Genomic DNA, 10,658 nt, shown 5'->3' with positions numbered 1-10,658 from the left:
TTGGTTCAATTTTTAAAAAAATTTTCAATGTATAAGAATTTATTTATATTATATTTTCTTACTCAACACATAAATTTAAAATAAGTAATATTATAAGATAAATAATAAACAACATATTAAATTGTATGTAATTAAAATTCTATTAAATAAAATATTAACTATTTATTTAAAATATCAGAAACGAGAATTGCAAAACGTAAGGAGGAACACAAATCACCCACCCAATTTAACAACTTTTGGAGAAATGATAAAAAAAATATTTTTTCACACCAAAAAATGGTTAGTCACGTCACTTCCGATAAAAAGAATGTTATGTCTAAGTAAACCTACTTGACATGTATCAGGTAGCAGGCTCCTAATCCCATGCACCCAAACTATTTTCTTGCCGTTCTCACATACATCATCGACAACAATAAAAAAATTACGAGTATAAAATATAAAAATTATTCTTTTTTAAAGTTATGAGATTTGATTTTGGAAAAAATATATTAATTATATTTTAAAAATTTTAAATTTACATATTTTTCTAGTGTTTTACGAAACCAAACAAAATCAAACTCATCGTTTTCCTCTTATTTCTTTCTCGGCGCTCCTTCCTCATATTTCACAGTCACTTGCACTGTTGATTTCGTTATCTTTTTTCAGTCCATGATGTAACACGACGTTCCAATGTTCCTGTAAATTTAAATAAAGAATACTTAGTAAAATATATTAAATATGATAAGTTACGAATTTAAAAAAATAATATCTGCATGGTTTATTTTCTTATAGTACCACTGTTGAATAGAGGTTCTAAAAAACTCCATTAACATAGTAATGGGTAATTTTCGGGAATGACAACTTAGAGCGTTGATTGATTCTGCACTATTAGACGTCATGAAACCATATTTTGCTCCAGGTTGATGTACTCTTGACCATCTTTCAAACCTGACATCTTCTAGTGTTTGCGAATTTGACTTTCGCAACAATCGCAACGCGAATTTGACTATCACAACAATCACAACGAGAAAATCGCAACGCGAACGATTCTTTCGCGTTGCGAATTTGACTTTCGCGTTGCGAAAGTGTACCTTCAGCAGGTCTTTTTTGCCTTCAACATAATGCAGATTGAAAATTAAACAACAAATCAATTAAACATTGTTGTGGGTACATTATTTGAACATTGTTATGGGTACATTATTTGGAAAATAATGTTCCGGACTTCGTTAGAAATAATTTTTTTTCATCGGATTAATTTCGTTGTGGGTACATTATTTGAACATTGTTATGTATAAATTTGTTGTGTATGTATGTTTTGGTTTGATTATATTGTATGCATATTTTCATTCAGATGGGATGGGTTGTGCATAACAAAACAATATATCTCTTCCATGTGAGTACTTTATTCCCACCATGTGACAAGTGTGAAAACCCCATCAATTCACAACTCAGCTTTGACTCATCAATTTTCTTTTAACTTGATGGTTCATAAAGCATGTTACTTGAACAGTATGAATCAATTATGCAATTTTCATGTTCAAATTAACACTGCATTTCAAATTCATTTCATATGTGATTGGAGTTTGAATTTAAATTTCAATTTGAGTTTGAATTTCAATATAAATTTCGGCTCCACTATAAATATTAGCCCGAGCCTTTGTTCCATCCAAACAACAACTTACTCAATAGAAGCATCGGGAGTGTTTCAAATTTCATTTATAAGGTAACAACTTACCTTTTAACTTATTAACTTAGCCAATATGCAGGTTATCATTGATTATTCCTAATTTTCATTGTTTTTTTTCAACTTTAAACGCGAGGGAAATCCTGACCATCATAATTTTTGGTTAACAAGCAGGAAGATTGGATATCCGAAGAATGCCTTTCGGATACTATCTATTTCATTCAGTTCACTGAGGTAGATTAACCCTAAACCAAAATTATCTTAGCCAAACATACTTGATGTAGAAACAATTGCAGATTTAAAATTTCAATAGTGATGCATTTGGTTCTCAAACAGTTAAAGCGTCAGAAACATTTTGGACGTATGATCTGGGTGGTATAGGGGAAATGCAACAAATGGAAACTAAAAATCCCGATAATTGAGGGCTACAACTTGTAATAATAACGATATCCGAAGAATGCCTTTCGGATACTATCTATTTCATTCAGTTCACTGAGGTAGGTTAACCCTAAACCAAATATCTTAGCCAAACTACTTGATGTAGAACAATTAGATTTAAAATCTCAATAGTGATGCATTTGGTTCTCAAACAGTTAAAGCGTCAGAAACATTTTCGGACGTATGATCTGGGGGTATAGGGGAATGCAACAAAGGAAACTAAAAATCCCGATAATTGAGGGCTACAACTTGTAATAATAACAAAATAATTGAAGGGTACACGTATAAACTATCGATACTTTGCTAAATTAACAATGTAAATGGTAAAATTCTACTGGTGCAATGGTAATAGGCGTACATGACAAGCGTCTCAACTTGTCATTTACGACTATTTTCATTATATCGGAGAACTTTTATCCGTTTACATTGTTAATTGTACCGGTACTTATTCTTTACGTGTGTATCTTCCATTATTTTAACATTATTATTAAAAGATCTAGCGTTTAATTCTCGATAATTTTTTGATGCATTTTGTTGCATTACCCGTGTACCACCCAAATCATAAGTTTGAAATGCTTCTGATGCTTTAAATGTTTGAGAACCAAATGGATCGCCTTCGAGATTTTAAATATGCAGCTGCTTCTACATCAGCTTTGTTTATCTCAGACCGTTTCGGTTAACGGTTATCCTATCTTCATGAGTTGGATGAAATGGATAATATTCGGAAGGCGTTCTTCGTATATCCAGTCTTCCTGCTTGTTAATGAAAATTATGATAGTCGGGATTTCTCTCGTGTTTCATTTAGGTTGATTGCTCGTAATATATAACGACATTTGATCTCCGAATCGTTGTTGACAGATTGGTTGGGATTTTACATCCATATTTGTTTCTAGCTATACATATACATTTGAGGATTGTTGAAATATCAATACTAGTTATTAATGTATTTTACATCTGCGTGCAAATGTATTGAAACACATTATTATAGAATCGTTTCTATAATCTCCTTAGGCTAAAAAATAATTCTTATTTACACATCTAAAAAAACAAATCAACTTTTACATATCGACATGTAGTCGGTGCAAGGAAAGTGGTCATACAAGGTTGACATGTGGATCACCAGTGCCATCACAATCATCTTTTCCTCTACCAAAATATGTAACCTTATCAAAATTCAAAGCTCATATGGTGCCAAGTAAAAGGAAATCAAAATCCCAATCACAACTGGCTTCACCTTTTGGGACTTATTAACTTAGGTGATTTTTAAATGCAAACGTTATATTATGTGTATTTTATGTGTGAATGCATAAAAATCAGTTAGACATTCATTAGTAACTTGAGTTTGAACATTGCTATGATATGTTCAGTTGTTATCACTTATCAGATTTTTTATTGCGAGTGTTGTGAAAGTTAAATTCGCAACGCGAAAGTCAAATTCGCGTTGCGATTGTTGCGAAAGTCAAATTCGAAACGCGAAATCGCAACGCGAATTTGACTTTCATGTTGCGAATTTACTTGAGCTTTGCGAATTTGACTATCGCAACGCGAATTTGACTTTCACGTTGCGAATTTGACTTTCGCAACCATCGCAACACGAATTTGACTTTCGCGTTGTGAATTTGATTTTCGCGTTGCAAAAGTGTGCTTTCAACATGTCTTTTTTACCTTCAACATAATGAAGATTGAAATTTAAAACAACAAATCAACTTTTACAAATCAATTAAACAAGTAAAAAATAAGAATTATTTACACATCAATTAAACAAATCAACTTTTACAAATCAACTTTTACAAATCAATTAAACAAGCAAAAAATAATTCTTATTTCCTCATCAATTAAACAAATCAACTTTTACAAATACATCAATTTCACGCAGACAGTTGTTTATGCACAAATAAATCAATTTCACACAGCTCACTTCAGGATTAACCTGCAGAAACCAAACATTTGCTCAAACAATACTTTTTACACATCTAAAACCAACAAACAACAAATTATTGAATTATAGGTACTTAACCAAACATTTTCAAACCAACAAAGAGTATATATATTAACAACGCTAGCTCAAACTTACCAATTATTTATGCACACTTTCAACACGCGGATGCAGATAGGCAGCGTCTCGCATATATCGCTCTAGCCATAAATACCGAAACCACAAGCCTACTGCACTACTATCTCTATCTGTGGGAGGTAGAAACTGTTTACTTCCTGTCGTCAAACGTTCCAAGCACATGCATACGAGAGGACCACAATCCCCTCTGGCTCCCTACGTTTGTTGTGGCGCGGTCTCGTCTCTGATCATTGTAACTTTGAACTTCTTTGGCTTCTTGTTTCCAGAATTAGTCCAATAATAAATCGTATCCAAGTATTTAGCCAAATGAGCGCTCCATCCCTTACAAATAATATCTCTCAAATCAGACAATGGTATGTAATTTAACATGCTGTCATATACCATTATCTTCAAGGATGGGAGTTGAAGCTTGACGAGAAGCCAATGACGACGTTCCAAAACAAGGATAAACACCTGCAATCATAAATAATAATTCAATTGCGCACATCAAATTTTTATTTATGAACACCTTTAAAATATTCAAAAGTAAATACTAACCTTATCGACCTCCCACCACGCAAGATAAAGTTTAGCTTTTCCATTACCCAACACATATGAAGTGTCTCTCTGATCTTTCAAGTGATCTACGTGAAAAGACGTCGGCATAATAGTCTATCGCTTATTTTTTATTTTCTTCAATTTCTTTATTATCAGAAGACGTGACACCCATGCATCAATATGTTGTTTTATAAAAAAATACATATATTAGTGAATTTCAATAAATTTTAAAAAAAATTAATCAAAATGCAATATAAGAAGAATATAAGACTTACCCCCCGTCGAAATAGCCATTGTCTTCAACCCCTAATAATACACCCACCAAGACCGATCAAGAAACAAATGCATATCTTCGTCGAGTTTGCATATGTCAGCGTAACACCCCTGGCTCCGCTCATGTAGATAAAAATCAACTGCAGTCTTAGCCCAAAGGGTATTATCCAGAATTGTGTCCGGTAGTGTTCTCCTCTCCACTTCAGATACCGAAATGGTACTGACCGATAACTCATACGAAAACCAACTCTCATCCATCATGTCGGGCACTTGAGGGGGTTTATCAATATGTCGACATATTATACCATGTGAATCGGGCTCTCGAACGGTGGGAGGGACCCCTTGAACGATGACAGGGGCCTCTTGAACGGTGGGAGGGGCCTCTTGAAAGATGATAAGGGCCTTTTGAACGATAAGAGAGGCCTCTTGAACGATAACAGGTGAATCAGGCTTCTTCTTACGGAGTCTTGGCACTATTGGGGTGAAAGGAGACATAATGGCACGTGCACGATGTCTGATGCGTGAACCCCGTCGTGCAAGAAAAACTCGACGTAAAGCATCTACCTTATCGGGCCGCTAAAAATAAATTAATACATAAATCAGTAAATAAACAACTAAATAATACCAAAAAAAGGTTATTTGCATTTTTAGTATAGTATTAAACAAACTTACCTTATTACGTAGAGTATAGACCTTATTTTGCAACGATGAAACAATCTCACGTAGAGTGGCTACCTCATCACATAAAGTAGATACCTCACCACGTAAAGCATCATTGTCATCGCGTAAAACCTTTACCTCACCAAGTGAAGATCGTACCTTATCACGCCATGCATCATTGTCTTCACGTAAAGTACTGACCTCTTCATGCAAATCATTGACCTCATCACGTAACTCCTCTAACTCATCCCGTGGAGGTGGAGAACATGGAGATAAATGTCATGGAATCTTTACCGGTCGCCTATCATGAGGTGATGGTGGAGAAGAGGCTCGATGATGTGATAGAATAGGTGATGGCTCTCGTTGTGGCGGTGTATAATCGACTCGATCAGTTGATGGCTCTGGGTGAGGTGATGGCTCTCGAAGTGGGGGCTGCTCATTATCCTTGCCATAAAAAATGCTTACTAGCTTGACACCAATCAGTGGAAACTCAGCCTCTGTAATAGATAGTTGGCCTCCTAACAATATAAAAGCTCAAACAAAGTTAAACGTCTACTAGTAATAACTTGTTTACATATGGTAGTATTTGTGTTAACTTACATCATTAATCGTCGTATATGATAGTAACTCTTCCCAATCCAACAGCCGGATCCTCCTCCAGGAAATAGCCCTAGGAATATCTTTTGAATTTTTGATTGCATATGTCTGCATGCTGGTAAAAGCCTCAAATATCCAAATTTACAAACAATATAATACAAAAACATTAGTAATTGTTAAATAATTAATTATAATTTTGGAAACATTATATATAAATTCTTACCTTAATGGCCCAAATAAAGTCTGCCAAAGTGTATTTGGAACCATGGCCACGCAAACTTTTTCGGTCCTCAAAGGCAGACGACAACTTTTTCCAGGTAGTTTTCCATAGATATGAACCCCACGAAAATAGGTTCCATGCATTTAGGTCCTCTACCAATAATATTAGGTCATCAGAAATAGGTTGTCTGGACTCTTTGCCTAAAAAGCCGGCATGCAAAAGTAATAAATTACATACTCGGACAACATCGAGGTCATCCATCCGCCTAAAACCATCTTTAACAAATAATCTTTTCAGGTCGTCGACGTGTAAACTCGGCTTCGCCTTTGCCAGCTCAGGAAAAACCCGAGATAACCATGATGGGCGGGCGATATGACTAGTGTACCGACCTACATCATCGTGTTCGAAGCGTAGACCAGTGATTAAACAAAACTCCTCATGCCCAAAACAAGTATACACCGGAGAAAAATGAAACATATCTCTTCATCACCACGTTGTATCCTCTCGGGTAGATCGGTAGTCATGGTCTGAAGAAACAAATGGGTCAACATAGCATCTCCACCCGGATGTTGTACTTTCAGCCATGGCCCGAAGCAAGTATCCTCAAACAATTTTCTTTGTACAGGTGTAAGCGTCGACGCAATTGTAGTGGCTAAGCTTAATTTATTCCTTAAGTCAATGAAGCCGAAAAAAATTTCTACAAAAACAATAAACATACCAAGTTAGATATACCAAAAACTACAAATTATACACTATAAACAAACATGATATTAAACAGTGAAAACAAAGCCAAATATGTTTCAAACTTGCACGGTATTCACCCAAGTCATTATTCTATCATAGTTCACAAAATGCATCAGATAACATTCCAGAAGTAAGCACTTATATAAACATTTAAAGGACAACATATAGGTTTAGTGCAGGTTCAAGGACAACATAAAGAGTAGTAGTTTATTCTTGAAACTTAAATTCGCAACACTGTGAAGTTAGTATTTGTCTTTGTTTTTTGGTTGAAGTAATGCAATTCATTCAAGTTTCAATTTTCAGAAGAAGAATAGTTTCTGAAACTTAAAATCGCAACACGAAATGAAAATTGCAACGAGAAAATCACAACGCGAAATGAAAATCGCAACGCGAAACTAAAATCGCGTTGCGATTTTCATTTTCGTGTTGCGAATTTAAGTTTCAAATAGTCTTCTGCAAATTGAAACTTGAATGAATTGCATTACTTCAACTAAAAGACAAAACAAAGACAAATACTAACTTCACAGGGTTAGAAACTAAACAGTTTAGCAGTATTGGCAGCAACCGAATGAATTTACTAAGCAATCTAAGTGAAATGGTTAATCTATTATTGAAATTACTAGTAAATTTATCATCAATTTAAATATAAAATTCTAATAATAATACAAAAATTCAAAATAAAAATAATTAAAAAACTAACCCTCGGTGGTTGATTTTCCATTTCTTACCGTGAATGGTTGTGAGGGTGGCTCTGAGAGACGGAGATAGACGGATTTCGTTGGAGATGGGGATAGATTTTGTCGGAGATGGGGACAGATGTCGCCGTAGAGAGTGAGAGATGGAGATGGGATTGAGTTGTGATTTAGGGTTTTAGGTTATGATTTGTGATTATACTGTTTACATTTGTGTTACGAATTTGACTTATGTGTTGCGAATTACAGATTCGCGTTGCGAATTTGGAAAATCAGAACGCGAATTTGGAAACTGAGTTGCGAAATTGGAGTTCGCATTGCGAAATTACGAATTTGTTGGTCATTTTCGCAAATCCAAAAAAAGTTGGTTAAAATCGTATATTATAAGGCATTTTCGGTCACTGAAGCTTTTTTCTCTAAAAAATTTAAAAATAAATTGAACCAAATTGGGTGGCAAAACGTAACAAAAACTTAAGTTTAGTGATGATTTAAAAAAAATTGAGTAACTCAAACAAAACTACATAAATAGTGGAGTGACTAAATATGTAATTTACCCACTTGTTATTTGACGGAATTAACGGTTTGGAGCAAATGAGGTAACAATTTAAACTTTAGGGGGGAAAAACGTCCGCAACTCAATCAAAACCGTTTAGTTTAAGGAGAATGGTGCATTTAATCATTGTTATTAATTTTGAATGCAAACTGTCATTATTTTACCAAGCACAGTACCTGACAATTATTAACCCCATACCTCTTAAATCGCCATAACAGACACAATTTCAGCAAAGGTGAGCTGTTCCGAAAGAGATGAGGCTCAAGAATTCCCACATGTTGGGGAAATTATCTCTATTGAGTTTGCAGATTTTAATTGATAATTTTGAGGATGATATGTAAAAACCACAAGAAACGTGATATTAATCAGTTCAATTAATATTATAATCCTATTATATTTATTGAGTGAGTGGAAAATAATTTTTTAAACTAAGAAAATTCTTTGTAAATAGTTTTAATGTAAGATAATTTAATTTATTTAGAGAAAAAAGCCTAAGAAATCCACTCTACTTACTATACCGAAGAGTCGTCATCGAGTGTCAAATATGGACTCTGTTTCTCCCAACCGCTTCGTGTTGCCTCCAAACATCGATCTTCTTTTTCAGATTTCCAATTTGCTAGCTAAATAAGTTTTCAGGGGAAAAAAGTTCGACACAATCATCCGAAACATCTTTACTGAAATCAAAGATAAACATTGTCCCATTGATCGTCAATTCCCCTAATCGGTCTGCATTCTTATGGTACATAATGGAACGTCTAGAGTTTGTATTGTTCTACTATAGTTCTTCTGATATGTATTGTTCTGCTACAGTTCTTCTGATATTGCAAAATTATGTCATCGTTTCAAAGACCATCACCGGTCGCTGAGCAGAAGATTTATCCATGTCGAACGTGGTAATGTCTCTACTGACGATGCAATATATAGAAACAACGAATGTGTAGAAATATAGGTTATAAAAATCAATTCTAGCTTGGTCGGGCAACAAATACTGTCTCAAACACCAAGTCGAGATAAAACCGATTATTAATCACAATTGCACACACATTGCAGAAAATGCAAAAGTGCATACAAGCTTTCATGAGATGATAAAAACACGGAACCATGCGTTCCATTATTCATTTCATTAGCTTCTAGTTATCACCACAATCAAATAACAAGTACAGAGTGGCTTATCCTCGTCCCAAGGAACTTATTATGATTAATGATGTACAATTAAGGACTTGTTGCATTCACCAATTCAAATATCATCAAAATGGAATGCACAGGGGACCTTTGTTTCTGAAGACAAGGACTTGTTAGCTTGTTGCATTCACCAATTCAAACATCATCAAAGTGAAATGCACAGGGGACCTTAGTTTCTGAACATAAGGACTTGTTGGCTTGTTGCATTCACCTATTCAAACATCATCAAAGTGAAATGCACAGGGGACCTTTGTTTCTGAACATATATGCCACTAATACCTGATACCAGCCCTGACAAAAATTGATTCAAAATGCATTTAAATCAAACATCTTTCACCAGCTTCTGATCCTGTATACAATATAGCAAATAATGTTATCACACAACCAATCTCAATAGTCATACCTATAAAGCATAAACAAGAAGTTGGGCTGAAACGAAGGCAAATTACATGCAGTATATCTGGTTCGTCTAAGCAGGCTATTACTTGCAACCAATAAATCCAATATTTAGGATCAAGCAACTTGATCAGGATAGTCAAAATATTGGCAAATATAGAACCAAGTAGAGTGAAGAGTAATAGTACACCAAAACTAAATCACATCAATATGCAGCAAATAGAGAAAGAGGAACAATCAAGAACATAGTCTACGATTGTCAAGCAAAAATCATAGAAAACATGCCAAGTTGCCAAACTTGTTAAAAGATGTTGCATGCTTTAGTAGCAGCTTCCGCAACCTTCAATATGGCTACAAAAGGGAAAGGGTGAACTCCTTATTAAAGATGGATGGTCATCACGTAAAAGATAAACAGACAAGTAACGATGGATGAGGGCAAAATACAGGTATTAAAGAAGATTGGTACTTAATTAGGTCTGCTCCTGTACATGAAGGTAAATATGAAGAGAAAATATTACCAGTTCACCACTGGTCATCTGATGCTTCAAACTGCAGAAAAGATGCTACAGTTTACTTTATAACATAAAACCAAAACGACAAAAACACAACTAAATAACATAGCTTAAAAC

The sequence above is a fragment of the Hibiscus syriacus genome, unplaced genomic scaffold (assembly GCF_006381635.1).
Source record: "Hibiscus syriacus cultivar Baekdansim isolate YM2019G1 unplaced genomic scaffold, ASM638163v2 tig00116964_pilon, whole genome shotgun sequence".
Classification (NCBI taxonomy): domain Eukaryota; kingdom Viridiplantae; phylum Streptophyta; class Magnoliopsida; order Malvales; family Malvaceae; genus Hibiscus; species Hibiscus syriacus.
The sequence above is the reverse complement of the archived record's forward strand: the minus strand, read 5'-3'. Positions refer to the sequence as shown.